Here is a 15570-nt window from a genome sequence, read left to right as displayed (position 1 = left end):
AACCTTCCTTCCTTCCCCTCTTCCTTCCTTCCCTCTTTCCCTCTTTTTTTAACTGGAGACATATGTTTCTTAAATGTCTTAGCCAATTAGCTTAGATTCTTCTTAATCTATCTTTCTGAGTTTTTAAATTACAGATGCAAAAATAAATTTGCTGTTTATCCTTTATGATTGCTTCACTTCTTATCTGTATTGGACAGAAAGACTAATCTAATTTAGGATTCTCTTATTAGCACAGGAATAAAAACTTTCAGATGCCAAGATCCTTTGGCTTAAGAAATGAGAGCTAAGAAACAACAGAGTAGCAAGTGAGAAAGGCATCAGACATTCTGTGCCTCTTTAAGACCAAAAGCTGCTTTTGGACACTCACTCTGCTTTGCCTTCCTACTCTCAAAACACTGCTCTTCCCTAAAGCTCACTTATTTATGTATTGCTGCTGTCTTTTAGATCCCCTCTGTAATGCTTTATATTTGCATGACACGTGAAAGATATTTTGTAAAGTTTTTTAAAATTATTTCTTGCTTGTTTCTCAAAATGATCTATAAAGTAGGCAGAGTGAGTGACCTTTATCCCGGCTGTTCAGGACAGTGAGGTAACGAGTGAGAGGAGATGGATGGCACTAGCCATGCGTTCCGCCTGTCCAGTGCTGCTTCTCCCCACACGGTGTTAGAAGAGTGGTTGAGGGTGTGGGCTCAGGAGTCAGACTGACGGGGCTACACCAGTGACCCCAACTGTATTACTTGCTCTCACTATAAGATGAGGAGAGTGGCCTCATCTTCATAGGTTCTTTATGAAGATTAAATAAGTTAACATCTGTAAAATGTTTCAAACACTGCTCAGGATGTACTGAGTGCCGAAACTCTGGTGCTACTATTATTGTCAGTATTAACTCTCCACTTCTTTGTTGTAAATCCCTTGGAATTTCAGCTTTCTAACCCTTGCCTTACTTCACAGAGGGTGTGGGGACTGCAGTTGTATAAGTGAGTTCCATCAAGCCTTTGCCATATATGTGTATAGCTGATGCTTCCCTGTCTATACATATCTTAAAGGGTCCAGAGATTTTTCAGGATGTTTCTGCTCATGAGTTGCACCAGGGTACCATCTGTATTTCATTCTTTCCATGGCCAACTTCTAATGATTAATTTGGTCAGAGGAAATGATGGCTTGTAGTTTGCTTCTGTTTGTAAGAAAAGACATTCCTGCCTCACCATACCTTGACAGATGAGCTGCTTAAATGTCTGGGGTTACAGAGAGTAGAAGAGACAGAATAGATTGTGATAATTTGCCCATTGCCTTTGACTGCTTTGAGGTGGTTTGGATTCACGGGTTGGGAGCTGTAGTATCCAAGATGAGATTGTGAGTGAATGAATTTTACATGAAACACAGCTGAAAGAGGAAAGCACCAAAGAAATGCAGCAAGAGGATCTTTCCATTCCCAAACACAGGAAGATCTTTTAAAAATACTATTATTCTAGTAACCTGCAAAATAAACATCAGGAAGAGGAGTGGGAACAACTGAGTAAAAACTGCACTCACACAGAAGAAAGGCTTAGGTGGAGTATTTGCATAAGAGCTTTTGCAGATAAGAATTCATCAATGATACGGGCTTTAGGAGACTGCGCTTCTATCTGTGAACTTTCTCCATTTTTAATCAGAAACAAGGATGGTATTAGAAATAAGGTTCCTGGTATTGTTATGAGTGGGCTGGTAAAGGCTATGGAGGATGACTGGTAAGTCATTTTTCTTTTTTTCCAAGGATAATAACCTATAAATGAAGCTTTGGCATATTGCCTATAGATAGGTTATTATCATACAGTGTCTGCATTTGATTTGTTATATGGTTCTAAGTTTGATGTTGTCCGAATAGTTTTCAAAATTGTATTCAGCTAAACTTGTTTCTTTCAATACTGTAAACATATTGCTCCACTGTTGCCCCATTTAAATTGTTTCCATTAAGAAATCTGCTGTCATCATTATTTTTTCATGCTTTTTTCCTCTACTTTCTTTCAAGATTTTTCTCTTTATCGCTAGTCTTATCACATCATGTAATGATGTGCCCTGGGACAGTTTTATTTATGTTTCTTGTGCTTGGGGTTTGCAGAGCTTCATGCATCTGTGAGGTACTACTCCTTGTCAAAGTTGGAAATTCTTCAACCATTGCTTCTTCAAATCCTTTTTTTTTTTTTTTCCCTCCTGTCTCCTTCCCTCCTTCTCCCCTCCAACCTCAGGGATTCCAATTATATATGTATTAGGCTGTTTGAAGTTAATTCAGAGCATGCTGATGCTCTGGTTTTGTGAAGTTTCTTTTTTGGGGGAGGCAGCAGTGCTCTTTACTCTGTGCTTCATTTTTGATCTTCCGTGTCTCTACTTAACTTTTGAACGTATCAAATACAGTTAGAGTAATTGCTTTACTGTCATCCTCTGCTAATACTGTGATCTATCTAAGTTCTAAGTTGGTTTGATTGAGTACTTTCCTCATTAGGAATTGTGTTTTCCTGCCTCTTTACATGTCTGGTAATCTTTGGATACCAGTTATTGTGAATTTTACCTTCTTGAGTGCTGGATATTTTTGTATTCCTATAAATTTCCAGGTTTTTGGGGGGATACACATAAGCAACTTTAAAACAGTTGGTCCCTTCAGATCTTGTTTTTAAGTATTGCTGGGCAGGACCAGAGCACTAATTAAGGACTAATAATTCCCCGCTATTGAAGAAGGATCCTTCTGAGAACTCCACTCAAATGTTCTATGAACTCTTCCCCATCCTGTAGGCACAGCAGGTGCGGTTCCCTCTTACCTTTTGGGCTGGTTCTTTCCCAGCCTCAAGTAGCTTCCTACCATGGAGGCACTGGTCAGCACTTTTCTGAATACTCGTGGAGGGCTCTCTTCTCTGGTACTCTGTCCTGAAAATTCTAGCTGCCTTGGTTTCTCAAGATTCACCACTATTTCCTCAACTCAGGGAGTCTGCTAGGTTCCACCTAGGTTCCTCACCCTATGTTGTGGCCTGGAAACTCTCAAGGCAAGAGTGTGGAATAATGAAAGGGCTTACCTTGTTTGCTTCTCTCTCTCAGGGATCACTGTCATTCACTGTGTGATGTCCACTGTCTCAATAACCATTCTTTCATATATTTTGTCTTGTCTTTTTAGTTGTTTCAGCTGAGAAAGGTACATCTGGTCTCTATTGCTCTGTCTCAGCTGAAAGCAGAAATCAAATTGAGTTTTTAGATATAAGCAGTAAAAGTCCTGCATACCTTTCTAAGTTGCTACCTATGCTTGTGAAATTTCCCAAAATGTTTCAATTAACTTAGGAGTCTGATTTCCCCAACAGACTTCTCTGGACATAACAGAGGCTGACTTATTCTTTGGATCAAAGGTTGCAACTAATTCATCCTTTTGCTTAATCACAGTGATCAGAAGTAGAAGAAAGATAGGTAAATGCATAATTAAGCCATTTTTTGCCTTGCCATAATGCCACATAGAGTGGAAAAACCACTTGTTAGGTTTTGAAGTTCTAAGTCAGCCCATGGAAGCAGAGGTATGACTGATGGGGAAATTTCAGCTCTTCCCCCTTGATAGAAGGGTTATTACTATTCATAAAGTTAATTCAAGTCTTTAAAAAAAAAAACACTTTCATTTCAATGTGTCCTTCACATGGATCATTTTTCAGGCTAACCAAAAGTGGCTCAACGAAATTCATTAATTTGGAAGTGTGGTTCTCACTCTGAAATGACTTCATAGCACTGAGTAATATACAGGAATGATAAAAATCAGGCTCCAGCAGTCACTAGTCATTCTTGCTAAAGTCGAGTCATATTTCTATGTGTGTTTACTATTTTGGCAGAAATTTGATCCTACTTAAATTGGGAATATAATAGTATATCCATGACCTGTGAAAATCTTCAAGTATTAACTTATTACCTACTTTTAAAACTCTCAAGATTTGTTCCAGGATATCTTTCCACTATACTTATCTGCAGACAATCTGCTCCACTAAAACCAGTTTACCTTCTAAACACACCCTATACTTTCCCCTCTATATTTAAAGCCTTAACTAATGTCATTCACTCCATGGCATCACATCACATCTGCCCAGTCCCTTTTCTGACCCCTTAAAGCAGCACGTGCCTTGCTTGGCAATGATCCATGCATATATCCTATAGCTAGATAGCCTACTATCCTACATTTATGTTTAATGTTTGAATAACTGAGTAAATGAATTAAAGAATCAATAAAAGAAAGGTATTTATCCTCATCTTTGTGTGTATTATGAGAAGCAAGGTCTTAAATGGATGAGTGAGTACAGAAAGAATTATATAAAATTAGGATGGAACACTTGAAAATTTTTTCAGTCCCCAAACCTTCCACAAAGTAAAGGATGAGGGACATTTTTTTGAGCAGAGAGCAATGGAGAATAGAACTCAATTTTAAAAAGTTAAATTGGATAGGATAAAAACTATACTAGGCTCCCCCTCTATCCCCCCTCCAAAAAAGCTATACTAGGCAAATGTTTTCTTTTTAGGAGAGAAAATAATTACAATTAAAAAAAAAAAAAGCCTAAGGAATTTGGAGGTACCAGTTGAAACGCTATATAGCTTTGTCCCCAAACTGAAAGGTAGTATTAGGTAGTTATTTGAAAGGAGTTACAAGGTTATGTTTTTCTAATTAAATGCAAATGTTTATAGAAAATTTGAAAGCTAGGCCTCACGCCAAACCTAGAAAAACTATTAAAATATAATCCTAATAGAGCTAGATAATTCTGAAGTTTCAAATTTGCCCTCATTTACTAGCTGGTTTCTGTGGCTGACTCATTAGAAAAAAAAGATGCATAGAATATTTTTACGATTTTCTGTCTGTCCATTCCCCTTTTTCCCAAGGAGCATGCCTAGGATGTTTCATGGATAACTTTCACCAAGTCTTTAAGGCCAGTGCAGAGGAAATTTCAAAGCCACTAGAGACGGATAGGAGAATATAAAAGGAGATGTGTGTGTGTGTGCTAAGGATTAAGCAGGGGCGGGGGTGGGGGTGGGGGCTTCCACTTAATCCTCAAAATTAAAATCCCAAAATCACATGGAAAAAATTTACCAAGATAACCAACAACTTAATAATCAGGAGACAGACTTTACTTAAAATCAAATGGCCTAGAATCTTAACAACTAGTGATTATGAAACAAAAGCAGACAGGTATGACTGAAGAAAATAATTAAATTTAAAACACTATATATGAAAAGTAGAATAACTGAATTAAGATCAATGATAAGTGATAATCACAGACATAATGATACAGCCATTTCCCAGAATGGAAAGATTTTGTCAGATTAAAAGTACACATGGCATACCAAGGATAAATGAAATAAGACCACACTCAGGCACACCCCAGTGAAATTAGAGGCAGTCTGTAAACTCTTTTTCTTCTGATGGCTTTTATGATTTTTCTCTTTGCATTTTGCCAAGATGCAAAAATTAGACTATGAGGATATTATTTTTTATCATTAAGAACAGATAAAGGAGATAATAGAGTAATAACTACCAGGTACTGTGAGGAAAAAAAAGTGTATGTTTCTATATCTTGTTAAACTATCATTTAAGAGTGAGAATAAAGAAATTCTAGAAAAGCTGACATGGAAGGTAAACTTTAAAATCTCTCATAACTGCCCTCATGAAAACAGAATGACTAGAATGACAAAACCAAAATCCACAAACAAGATCTACCAAAGGAAAAAAAAAAAAACCAACACAACAACAATAACAAAAAACACTAGGTGATAAGACATTTTACAAACCCCAAAATAAAAGTAGAAAGGGACAAACTACACGCCCTGCATGGCATCAATAAGTATCTAAGAAGAGGAATCAGATGAGCCTGAGAAAGGGAAACCCTAAACTAGCCAACAAATACTCATGAAAACAGCTAAAACTAGGAGAGATTTTCCAAGTTCTTTTTTTTTTTTTTTCTTTTTGGGCTGCACCCATGGCAGCATATGAAGGTTCCCACGTTGGAAGGCTAGGGGTCAAATCGGAGCTGTAGATGCTGGCCTACACCAAATGTCAGATCCGAGCTGTCTGCAGCCTACACCAAAGCTCACAGCAATGCCAGATCCTTAACCCAATGAGAGAGGCCTCATGGATCCTGGTCAGATTTGTTTCCACTGAGCCATGACAGAAACTCCTGTTCTTTTTTTTTTATGTTTTGCTGTTTCTTTTTTCTTTTTAGGGGTGTACCCATGGCCTATGGAGGTTCCCAGGCTAGGGGTCTGATCTGAGCTACAGCTGAAGGCCTACACCACAGCTCATGGCAAGACCAGATCCTTAACCCACTGAGCAAGGCCAGGGATCAAATCCATATCCTCATGGATACTAGTCAGGTTCATCACTGCTAAGTCACAGTGAGAACTCCCTTGCAGGTTCTAATTACATAGTCAAGGCAAGGTAAGATATGAAAAGGTTGAAAGTGAAGTTCCATTTTAGGACAAAATATCACAATGAGAAGAAACTAGTTAACAGGATTCAAATTGAGCAAAATCTAGGTAACAGAGAGAAGAAGGTGAAAGGGAGAAATGGAGAGAGAAAGCACATGGGGAGAGATAGCATGAAGGCATTCAAGAGTCCTCATGTAAAACTGAGGGAATGGCATGCTCACTTTGGTAGCACATATACTAAAAGTGGAATGATGTAGAGGATGCCCACTCTCACCACTTCTTTTTGGCATAGTACAGGAAGTCCTGGTGATGTAATCAGACAAGAAAAAGAAAGAAAAGGAATCCAAATTGGAAGAAAATATGTAAAATTGTCATTATATGCAGATGACATGCTACTGTATATAGAAAAACCTAAACTCCACACAAAAACTACTAGAACTAAATTAATAATAAATGAATTCAGTGAGGTTGCAGGATACCAGATTAACATACAAGAATATGTTGCATTTCTTTACACTGACAATGAAATGTCAGAAAAACTAAAAACACAATCCTGCTTAAAATCATGTCAAAAAAAACAAACAAACTAGGAATAAACCTAAGGAGGAGATGAAAAAAATCCTAAACAAAGAAAACCACACATCATTGATAAAAAGGAAACTGAAGATGATTCAAAGAAATGGAAAGATATCCAATGCTCCTGGAATGGAAGGATATTTTTTAAATGTCCATACTACCCAAAGCAATCTACACCCTAATAAAATCCATATCAAATTACCCATGACATTTTTCACAGAACTAGAACAAATAATCCTATAATAAATATGAAACCACAAAAGATCTAGAATTGCCAGAGCAATCCTGAGGAAAAAGAACAAAGCAGGAGGTATAACCCCTCCAGACTTCAAATAGTGCTACAAAGCTACAGTAACCAAAACAGCACGGTACAAAAAACAGACATAGAGATCAAGACAATAAAACAGAGAGCCCAGAAATAAACCCACATACCTATAGTCAATTAATCACTGACAAAGGAGCTAAAAATATACAATGGAGAAAAGATAGTCTCTTCTGCAAGTGGTATTGGGAAAGCTGGACAGCTGCATGTAAATCAATGAAACTGGAACACTCCCTCACACCATAAACAAAAATAAACTCAAAATGGCTTAAAGACTTAAACATAAGATACAACACCAGAAAACTCCTACAAGGAAACTGAAGCAAAACATTCTCTGACATAAATCATAGCAATATTTTCTTCCAAAGCAAAGAAATAAAAGCAAAAATAAACAAATGGGACATAATCAAACTTGCAAGCTTTTACACAGCAAAGGAAACCATAAACAAAACAAAATCAATGGACTAGGAAAAAATACTAGTAAATGATGCAACCAACAAGGGCTTAATTCCAAAATATACCAACAACTCATACAACTCAACATCAAAAAAAAAAAAAAAAAAGAAAGAAAGAAAACAATTCAATCAAAAAATGGGCAGACGTTGTCTTTTTGTTTTCTTTTTTGTTTCCTTAGCTGTGTAAAAGCTTGTCAGTTTGATTAGGTCCCACTGGTTTATTTTTGCTTTTATTTCTGTTGCTTTGAGAGACTGACCTGAGAAAATATTCATAAGGTTGATGTCAGAGAATGTTTTGCCTATGTTCTCTTCCAGGAGTTTGATGGTGTCTTGTCTTATATTTAACTCTTTAAGCCATTTTGAGTTTATAACCACTGTAAACTGGTACAACCACTATGGAAAACAGTATGGAGGTATCTTAGAAATCTATACATTGAACTACCATATGATCCAGCAATCCCACTCTTGGGCATATATCCGGACAAATTTTCCTTAAAAGACACATGCACCCGAATGTTCATTGCAGCTCTATTCACAATAGCCAAGACATGAGAACAACAACAAACAACAATATATATACACAGTGGAATACTACTCAGCCATAAAAAAACAACACAATAATGCCATTTGCACAAATGAGACTTTCCACAGAAAAGAAAATCATGGACTTGGAGAATAGACTTGTGGTTGCCAAGAGGGAGGGGAAGGGAGTGGGATGGACTGGGAATATGGGTTATCTGCTGTGTAGCACTGAGACATAACTTATGGTTACCAAAGGGGAAAAGGTGGAAGAAGGGATAAATTAGGAGTGTGGGATTAACAGATACACACTACTATGTATAAAGTAGATAAAACAATAAGGATTTACTATATAGAGCAGGGAACTATTCAATATCTTACAAAAATATACAATGGAAAAGAATCTAAAAGGATATATATATAACTGAATCACTTTGCTGTACACCTGAAACAAACTATTGTACATCAACTATGGGTCAATTTTTTAAAAAGGAAAAAGAAAACCCCAAAGGACAGCATTTGTAGAGCTTCTGGGTTAGTGAGCACATGGAGATGCAGAGGGAGTGGTACCCCAAAGAGAGCATGGAAGCTCTGAGTCCTTACTCCACACCTTGATCTGGTTATTCCTAAGTTACATCCTTTTATAATAAACCAGTACTCTAGTAAGCAAAAAGAAACTGAGGAAGTGGAATGAACCAAGAACTCTCAGATATGAGACAATTTTTTTTTTCTTTTGGCCATACCCATGGCATGCAGAAGGTCTGAGGTCAGAGATCAAACCCATGCCATAGCATAACTTTAACAAGAATCACTAGAGGCAGGAAGCTAAAAATGTTATCTCAACTCATTCATTCCTCCAAAAATTCAAGAAAATCAGTATCACGTAACAATGATCAATAGAAAAGGATTATGGTTGAATCTCAAAGAAAATTAATATAAGAAAAAGTAGTAATGAGAATAACATTCCTACAATGAAAGAAAAGACATGCTCATCAAACAAATGAACATTATATAGCCTAATACTCCAAAATGAGCCCAAAGAAATGTTTTAGAACTATAGAAGGGGTTCCCACCATGGCAAAGTAGGTTAAGAACCTGACTGCAGTGGCTCAGGTCACTGTGGAGGCATGGGTTCGATATTCGGCCCAGTGAAGTGAGTTAAGGATCCAGTGTTGCTACAGCTATAGTGTAGGTCACAGCTGTGGTTTGGATTTGATTCTTGGCCTGGGAACTGCAGGTGTGGCCATTAAAAAAAAAGAATAACTACAGAAGATATGAGAAAATGATATTAGGCTTAAGAATAATCAGAATTGAGGTGATAACTTGAAACAAAATTAGAAACAAAAGTTCATTTTAGAGAAAAACTAAAATTCCTTTAAGAAAAGTAGAAAATGAAAAAGAAAATTTTAAGATTCAAAAAAATAAAAAGATTTTTTTTCTCTGCTTTCAACTAGGATATATAAAGCTCCAAAGACTCTAACTCCATTTGAAAAGGGATAATGTATGAAATTATCATTTTCTTGAATCCACTAGAGATCCACTGCTGAGGTTAGATAACAATGAAGTAAACTGAGTTCCAAAGAGGAAGAAGCCTTTCCAAAGAGAGAGGTTGCTCATGACTGTCTCACCTTTCTTTCTTTTTTATGGGGTGGGGGGTTTGGGGGAGCAGGCCATGCCCGAAGCATGAGGAAGTTCTGGGGGCCAGGTATTGAACTGGAGCCACAGCAGTGACAACACCAGATCCTTAGCCTGCTGAGCCACCAACCTGCTAAAGTCACCTTTCTTTAGCAGAGTATGGAAAAAGAAGTACCCACTATAAAAGCCTGTAAGAAAAAATCAACTACAAATTTAACAGAATGTTAATGGCCAAATGAGGGCAGTCACTTGTAACTCTTCCTCAGGCCTCCAGCAGGTGCTCTGAAAAGACTAGTATAGCCTATGGGAGGTGATCAGCTGTTTCTGGAAAAGAGGCATTAAGCACTGCCTGCTTCCACAGACCCTCCTCTCTGCCAAAACATCCAAGCAGGAGAGAAATCTAACCCTGTTGCTCCAGGTCACAAGCAAAAGACACTTCATGGCTGGGGAGGAAATAGAAGGGAAAAACCTATACCCCTAGGGTAGAGGCAGGAAAAGTTCTTGGGCTCTGGATGCTACATCAAGACCATGCAGATGTCTGCAACAACTGGGGGAGGAGCAGAAAACTCCTGCCAAGGATGACCTACATAGGACAAGGCAGAGTTTGGCTGCCAAGGGAAGGAAGAACGAGAACATTGAGAAAGGCCCTTCCAAGGTACACAGGGCCTCCCTAAAAGTGAGGCTGGGCCTAGATAAAAGAGCCTCCTACTCTGCTCCCACTTAAGGCTATCACTGAGTGATGAGTAACAGCTAGAATGTGAAGAAAGACTCCCTTCAGTGCAAGCATGCAGGAGTAGCTGAAAGACTAAGGGGATAACAAAAATACTGTGAAAACTGCTCTGATACCCAAGCACCCAACAGAAGCCTGTAATCAGAAGAATGTGAAGTTTGTGGTGTACTAAAGCCAGTTCTTGACACTCCTGACTCAATCCCCTAATAAAGAAAAGGCATGTTCATTTCCAGGCATAAACACTACCTTACTCCCAACTGTTCTATACATAATGTCACAAAAAAGAAGCAACCAAACATTATGTGACTACTTATGGAAGAATATAACAACATTTACGTAATTATCTTGACAAAAACACTGAACTGATCAAGTGTCTAGATTTAACTACCAGTTGTTTCCAAGGTGTTTTGGGCTGAATCATGTCCTCCCAAAATTCATATTCCTAACTTCTTAGAACATCACTATATTTGGAAATGAATCCCTTAAATAGGTAATTAAAGTTAAACATGGTCACTAGGGGAGCCCTAATCCAATATGACTAGAATCCTTATATAAACAGGAAATTAGGACACAAACATACACAGAGAGATGACCATCTGAAGACACTAGAAGATGAGGACCAACTACAAGCCAAGGAAAGAGGGCCTTAGGAGAAACCTATTCTACCAATATCTTGATCTTGGACTTCTAGCTTCTGGAACTGTTACCTAAGTGCTCTGGTCTGTGGTAATTTCTACAGGAGCCTGAGCAAACTAATATACAAGTTATATGGAGAATAGAGTAACACAAGGATGGAATAAACAAAATCAATCTCTGTAGAAAACTTTCTAAGTTGAACAGATTTCTTTATCAAGTCCATTGGACAGTGAAGGAAATGGCAAGAAAAAAATCTTATGTGTTAAAAGATACCCAGGAGTTCCCTGGAGGCTTAGTGGTTAAGGATCTAGTGTTGTCACTGCTGTGGCTCAGGTCACTGCTGTGGCATGGGTTCAATCCCTAGCTTGGGAACTTCCACATGTCACAGATGTGGCCAAAAAAATAAAAAATAAAAAAATAAAAGATATTTAAAAACCATATTTAAAACACAATGGTAAGGTGATTTATTTGGGTCTTAGTTAAAATCGTAGTTTTTTTAAAGTTATGATATTCAAGACAATTAGAAATTGGATCATGGCTAATAATTTCATAATATTAAGAAACCATCATTAAGGGAGAAGGAGGTAAATAAATTAAAACCAAGAGCGCCACAAAAGAGAATTCTAACAGAAGATACCTTATGGAATTATCTAACATCAAAAGAATGTATAACCTTAGGGTGTGTGTAATCCATAGTGGAATAGGCCTCTCAAAGATGTATAATGTGGTTTCGAATTCCTTAAGAAGTCCGTGGAATCTCAAACATTAAACTTAGTTTCCTGGACTAAGCCATTGTAACCTGGCACAGCAAATATAAAGCTTCTCTAGAATATCCGTTCATCATATGTCTAAAATGATCTTTACATGTACTTTTCAAATACAGTATTTAGTTTAAAAAGACAACCAAGAACACAAGGAAGTTAGGCTCCACAAGTGAGAAACGACAATAAAAATAGTGCCTCAATGGTATAATGCATAATGAAATAAGTCAGAAATATAAAGACAAATACTGTATGATATCACTTATATGTAGAATCTAAAAAAAATAAAACTAACTAGTAGATTTCCCTATGGCTCAACCAGTTAAGTGTCCAGTGTTGTCACTGCTATGGCTTGGGTCTTGGCTGTGGCATGGGTTTGATCCCTGGCCTGGAAATTTTGCATGCCACGGGTGTGGTCAAAAAGAATAAAATAAAACAAACTAATAAATATAATAAAAGAGAAATGAATTTACAAATATAGGGAACAAACTAGTAGTTACCAGCAGGGAGAGGGAAGTGGGGAGGGGTAAGATAAAGGAATGGGTATGGGATACAAACAGCTATGTATAAAATAAATGAGCTACAAGGATATTCAACAGCACTGGAAGGATAGCCAATGTTTTATAATAATTACAGATGGAATATAACTTTTAAAAATTGTGAATCACTATGTTGTACATCTGAAACTTATGTAATATTGTAAATCAACTATACCTCAATTTAAAAAGTCTGTGTTATACCAACAAATTTTAAGAAAGAATTATAAAAAAGAGCCTCTGGAGTTCCCTTGTGGTATAGCAGGTTAACAATCTGGCATTGTCATTTCAGTGGCTCAGGTCTCTGCTGTGGTGTGGGTTCAATCTCTGGCCAAGGAACTTCCACATACTGCAAGTATAGCCAAAAAAAGAAAAGCCTCAATAATTTATGACTTATATACTGAATTTATCAAATGCAGATCATAAAATGATTATGTTGATTATATTTGATGAAACAAAAGCTTAAAGATATGTTAATTGGATAGGAAAATAACATAAAAATGACAACAAGTTAAGGACTCAATTGATGAATTTAACAGGAGGTAGGACATAACCAAAATAATCAGAAACAAATCAGAAGAATGTATCAAAAATGCTGAATGGGAAGATAAAAGGATAAAAAATATAGATGAAAGGGTAAAATATATAAATCACAAAGGGACAAGACCTGACATATATTTAGTCAATATCCCAGATGAAGAGAAAGAGGAGGCAATATTTGAAGAGATGGTGGCTGAGAATTTTCTAGAAATAATGAAAGATGCAAATTCAGATATTTTAAGTCTAGTAAAAAGTAAAGGCAAAGAAAATAAAAAGAAAAAAGAACTATACATAGACCCATCGTAGCAAAAGTACAGAAAACTAAGGCCAAAGTAGGGCAGAGAAAGCAGACCTTTTACTTTCAAAGGAATACATGTTAGTCAAATGATTATGCAACAGCACCAATGGAAGCTGGAAGGCAGTGGAATGTTATCATGAACTGGTTCAAAGAATATACTTGCCAATATAGAATCCTATACTCAGTAAAATTTTAGAATGATGGCAAAATAAAGACATTTTCAAATGAACACAAAGAGTTTACAATCTGTAGACTGACTAAAGGTTGTATGTTGGTCAAAAGCAAAATGATCCAGAGAGAAGATCTGATGCAACAAGACATGAATATTTTTAAAAAGCTGAATTATATGCAGATGCATCTAAATGAGCACTGATCTCCACCAGAAAAGTGTTAGAACCAAATTTGTATTTGGTTCCAGTAAAGCTGTGGGATAAAAAAATCAATATACAAAAGTCAGTTGTGTTTCTATATACTAATAACAAAATATCAAAAAGAAATATAGAAAAAAATCTTATTTACAATTTCATCAAAAAGATGAAAATACCTAGGGGTAAATTTAACCAAGAGTTGAAAACCCTGAACACTGAAAACTATAAGACATTGATGAAACAGACTGAAGAAGACACAAAGGGAGATGCTCTATGCTCATGGATTGGAAGAATTAATATTGATAAAATGTCCATACTACCCAAAGCAATCTTCAGATTCAATGCAATCCCTATCAAAATTTCAATGGCATTTTTCCCAGTAACAGACTAATCCTAAAATTTTTATGGAACTGCAAAAAACCCCAAAGATCCAAAGCAATGTTGAGAAAGAAGAACAAAACTGCAGGTATCACAATTCCTTATTTCAAACTACATTACAAAGCTATAGTAATCAAAACAGTATGGTGTTGGCATAAAAACATACATAGATAAATAGACCAGAACAGAAATCCAGAAAAAAACCCACACATATATGGTCAGTTAATTTACAACTAAGGAGCCAAGAATATTCAATGGAGGAAAGGATAGTCTCTTCAACTAAATTGTGTTGGGAAAACTGGACAGTCACATGCAAAAGAATGAACCTGGACCACTGTCTTATACCATAAACAAAAATCAATTCAAAATATACTAGCAATTTAAACATAAAACATGAAAACATAAAACTCCAACAAGAAAAATAAAAGAAAAAACAGAAGAAACAAAAAAATTTAAAAATAAATAAAAATAGAATAAAAATAAATTAATTAAAATTAAAAAACAGAAGAAAAAAACAGGAAAAAAATTAAAATAAATTTTAAAAATTAAAAAAAAAAACAAAAGATTTATCTCCTTGACATAAATCTTGGCAATGATTTTTTGGATTTAATGTCAAAAACAAAGGCAACAAAACCAAAAATAAACGAGTGGAACTGCATTAAATTAAAAAGCTTCTGGAGTTCCTGTCGTGGCGCAGTGGTTAACGAATCCGACTAGGAACCATGAGGTTGCGGGTTCGGTCCCTGCCCCTTGCTCAGTGGGTTAACGATCCAGCGTTGCCGTGAGCTGTGGTGTAGGTTGCAGACGTGGCTCGGATCCCGCGTTGCTGTGGCTCTGGCATAGGCCGGTGGCTACAGCTCCGATTCAACCCCTAGCCTAGGAACCTCCATATGCCGCGGGAACGGCCCAAGAAATAGCAACAACAACAACAACAACAACAAAAAAAAGACAAAAGACAAAATAAAATAAAATAAAATAAAATAAAAAGCTTCTGTACAGCAAAGGAAACCATGAACAAAATAAAAAGGCAAACTAGAGAATGGGAGAAAATATTTGCAAATCATGTATTTGATACAGGGTTAATATTCAAGATACATACAAAAAAAAAAAAAGTAGTTCCTGTCATGACTCAGAGTGGTTAATGAAACTGACTAGGAACCATGAGGTTGTGGGTTCCACCCCTGGCCTCGCTCAGTGAGTTAAGGATCTGGCATTGCTGTGAGCTGTGGTATAGTTTGCAGATGTGGCTCGGATCCCACGTTACTATGGCTCTGGTGTAGGCCAGCAGCTACTGCTCCGATTGGGCCCCTAGCCTGGGAACCTCCATATGCTGTGGGTGCAGCCCTAGAAAAGTCAAAAAGACAAAAAAAAAAAAAAAAAAAAAAAAAAAAACAAAAAAGAAAAT

General features: G+C 36.8%; 1 long non-coding RNA gene across 2 annotated transcripts in view; it reads right to left on the bottom strand.

Moving 5' to 3' along the window:
* The window catches only part of LOC110261269 (uncharacterized), a 191986-nt gene that overhangs the window by 20553 nt on the left and 155863 nt on the right, over positions 1-15570 (bottom strand). For both annotated transcript variants that reach the window (XR_014805568.1, XR_002345305.2), the window contains exon 3: positions 3045-3190. This is a non-coding gene — a long non-coding RNA (uncharacterized LOC110261269). The remainder of the gene's footprint in view (positions 1-3044; positions 3191-15570) is intronic.

The sequence above is a fragment of the Sus scrofa genome, chromosome 6 (genome assembly GCF_054392235.1).
Source record: "Sus scrofa isolate SSC_HxYL_T2T_F1_AM1 chromosome 6, Sscrofa_HxYL_maternal_Yorkshire_Landrace_v2.0, whole genome shotgun sequence".
In the NCBI taxonomy this organism is placed as follows: Eukaryota; Metazoa; Chordata; class Mammalia; order Artiodactyla; family Suidae; genus Sus; species Sus scrofa.
Note: the sequence above shows the minus strand (reverse complement) of the source record. Positions and strands in the feature narration are given on the sequence as shown.